Raw genomic sequence first — 4,052 nt, 5'->3', positions numbered from 1 at the left:
AACAACAAAATCAAACAAATTTCAAATGCTCCCATACTAATTTTTAAATAATAATCTTCCAAAAGATATTAACTTTCGTTTGGAAACCCCTCGTTTACACATCTTAGAATTATATCTTACTAAATTAAACATACAAAATATACATTTTCTTGCTATGTTATCAATCGAAAAAATTAAACTAATAGGATTCAGTCGAAGCTCTCAGTACTCTTATCAAAAACTCGCGATCCAGGGGGTACTCTGTGAAACATTACAGTAAAGAATCACTGTGTACAGGGTTTTTCTATTTTTGAAATGAGGTCTAAAAAGATCTCTTGATTATTGAGAAAAATGTTTCTTTCGTTAGTGAAGTCGACTTAGTGACTTCTTCAAGCTCTTTGTAGTGCAGTTAATTCTGGAATTGCATTGGCAAGAGGTATTTCCAATGATGGATTCTGGATGAGAATTTAATTGTAAAGCGACTTCATATCAATGATTTTATTTCGATTCAATACGTCCTGAAGGCGTAAATCCCCCAAAACCACAATATATTTTTACCGTTTTTGGTGATTTAGGGGCTTAAGGTGCGAAATATATAAGAAACTTAAAGGACGAAATCGTTATAGTATTGAATTAGTCATTATAATCGTACATTTCATCATGAAATACATTTGAATAAACTCGGCCGTAAAATTAGAATGACGAATTCAGACAGGAAATTGAATTCTCAAGCTAATTTGTATTTTTCGCTGCTAAAAGATAAGTCTGCAAATCACCAAAAAGTGTAAAACATACTTAGCGGTTTTTGACGATTTAGGTCTTTGGGAAGCACCTAATCGAAAAAGAAATACTGATAAGAAAATTGTATTAGAGATAGATTCTCCTCTAGAACCTGAAAATTCCCCTTTCTTGGAAATTGCACAGTAAAATACACGGAAAGATCTTGAAGAAGTTGCTAAATCGATTACTTTGTACTTTTTGGTTTCATTTCAAAATTAACAAAAATCTAGAAAACAATGATAGTGTTAATCTTATCTTGAACACTGATTTGCCACATCAAATAGGTTATTAATAGGGTTTATACAAAAACAGACATTTTAGAAAACCGGTTTTCGAATAGTAATTTTTCTAGAAAACCGGTTTTAACCGGTTTCGAATTTTTATAAAGAATTTTTTGCTCGAATATTGTGTAATTCGAACAAAAAATTTTAACAGAAAATTTAGAGTGATTAAAAGCAGTTTTTGACTGAAATTATTTACTGTTCAATTTTATTTATAGTAAAACTTTTTTATGCAATTTAGTAGAATAAAGAAATAATAGTTGACCAGGATTGTTGTTTATGCATAATTTTCACATATAAGGATGTAAATATTTTTATAATAGTGAAACGAGTTATTCAGCAAAGGGTTCGAATAAATAAAAACAATATATTTTCATATTTTTATAATAACCATATTATTTTTTTAAAAAACAATGTTATTAGATACAGATGGATACTTATTAAAAACAATTAGAAAATATATAACTGTATATTATATAATATAAATTATAATCAAAGCCGAAATACCAGAGTAAATAAAGTTTATGCGTACTCACTTATTAAAATCAATTTTAGTTTTAAAGACAATTAAGCAAAGGACCGAGTATTTTCTATTCCGGGCAATTTTAATGCAAATTTAAATATTCTATTTATTTTTTTGTTTAATGAAATATGATTTCAGAAAACTGAGGACGTCTATCGATTTGCTATTTAGTCGTGCCCTTAGTTTATTCACAAAATTCTCCGAAATAGAGAATACCCTCTCACTTGCAACCGAAGTGTTATTCATACATTGAAAAACGATATTTTCTACTAAAAAACCGGTTTTCGAATTTCATAATTTTCTCAAAAAAACCGGTTTTTAAAACCCGGTTCTAAGTATATGAGCGTTATACTTATCATATACTTTTATTAAGTATATGAACGTATATTTTAATATTTATCAAAATGGTAATACCTCTACGAATTTCTCACATTTCTGTTATAACTATGAAATACGTCTTTTCCCTATTGCCTTTAGAACCGATATGAGTTTTAATTTCGTAAGCTACAATTTAAGTTAAATAGAGAACCAGCGTATTCGAATTCATATAAACTGCTGAGTAAAAAATATATAAAGTTCTTCTTACAATGCTCAATACAATGGAAAAGTCTGGTTGTTTCTAAAAGTCGAAATCAGTACTTTTCTTCTAAGGAAAGACGAATAAAGATCCTGAAACTCTTAAATTGCCTTGGATTATAGAGGCGATTTCAAAGGACCTACGTCTAGAAGCGGAAGTTCGGCTATTACCGATTCTAGTTGATTTCCAAACTTTACTCTACATTTTGTAAAAGTCTCTTCATCTTTATTTTTTTTACTCTAAAGTTTTGGTAAAATTGGAAGTCAATATTGCGATAAAAAAGTCGGCTCTAGCATTGTTTTATTTTAACTATAACATTTTTTTATCTATGTATTTATTGCAATTACAATAAATACAATTGTATTTACAAAAAAACACATTAAGTAAATTTGATGTAATATAAAAATGGAGTGATACTGGCATGCAGAGAAACTACCCTGTGGTAGAACCCTACTATATCACCTTACAGAAAAATTTGTATTCAAATTAAACAAACTTTATCAAGAAAGTTATATTGAACATATGATAATCATTTTTTTAAAAATTTGTTGAGGTGAAGAAAATTTATAATTAAAATATATTACTATTCTATATTTTGTATATAGAATAATTATATTCGGGATATTATCCCATACTCAGGCACTATTGTATCCTAAAATTGTAACAAATAATTTATTCTGATCAACAATTTATATCTATATGTTATATGTATAGAATTAAAATTATAATCAATATTTACCTTATATTTCTCAATTTTATCAATTTTCATTATGAAATTTCGTCATACACACATAGTCCAAACATTTTTTATGACCACATTATTTAACTTTATGTCCTTCACTAGTGGTGCATTCATGAGAGCAGAACCTTTTATTGATTTAGTTGGTAAATTTAATGTAATATAAAAATGGAGCGATACTGGCATATAGAGAAACTATCCACTCTACTATATCACCTTGCAGAAAAAATTGTATTCAAATTAAACAAAATTTATCAAGAAAGTTATATTGAATCAATACGTCCTGAAGGCGTAAATCTCCGAAAACCACAATGTATTTTTACCGTTTTTGGTGATTTTGGGGGTTTAATGTGCGAAATATCGAACAAACTGAAAGGACAAAATCGTTATAGTACTGAATTAGTCATTATAATCGTACATTTCATGACATACATGGTGTACAGCATTTTTACCCGTGTATCCTTGTGAATGTTTAATCACTTTCTTGTAATTTGTTTTTAGTAAATTGATATATGAACTCTATTTTATGAATTTAATTGACGTTATAACCCAAAAGATTTTTTTAGTAAAGGATAGTTGGACCACATGAGTCTTCAACCTCTTCTTAGATGGATCATAATGACTCACCTAGGTCACTTAGATTACAATATTAGGCAATATTTCTGTTCTAAGCATGAACTTATAAATGCCACCTGATCCATAGGCCACTTAGTCCTCTAATCAATAAATTAAATCGAATCAAGAATGTACTGAAAAGTAGTATTACTTCAAGATAAATTGAGTAACTTATCTCTGATATTAATTTAAAGTGACCTCATAGAAACAGATTTTGAAGTAGTTGTTCATAACTTTAATTATTCGAATCAAGGAAAATATTCCTCCTATTTGTTAGATTTTTCTTTTAATGTTCGTTACTCTTCAAATATTAAATAAAATAATGATTTTAACTGACCAATTGTGTATTTCTCTTTATAACCCAAAGTGGTTTTGAAAGTTAATGTAAATTCTCTAATCTAAAGAGCCCCACATTTTACTATGCCATTGTCTCCCTCTTGGTTAATGATGTGTTGTTTTTAAGTTAATCATCCCGGTTTCCTAAAACTGTCTTTTGACAATATTTTTCGAGAATATAATCATTTCGTTTAATGTAATGTATAGGTATTTTATATATAT

This window comes from Halyomorpha halys, unplaced genomic scaffold (assembly GCF_000696795.3).
Source record: "Halyomorpha halys isolate HHAL.00 unplaced genomic scaffold, Hhal_1.1 Scaffold540.1, whole genome shotgun sequence".
Classification (NCBI taxonomy): Eukaryota; Metazoa; Arthropoda; class Insecta; order Hemiptera; family Pentatomidae; genus Halyomorpha; species Halyomorpha halys.
The sequence above is the reverse complement of the archived record's forward strand: the minus strand, read 5'-3'. Positions refer to the sequence as shown.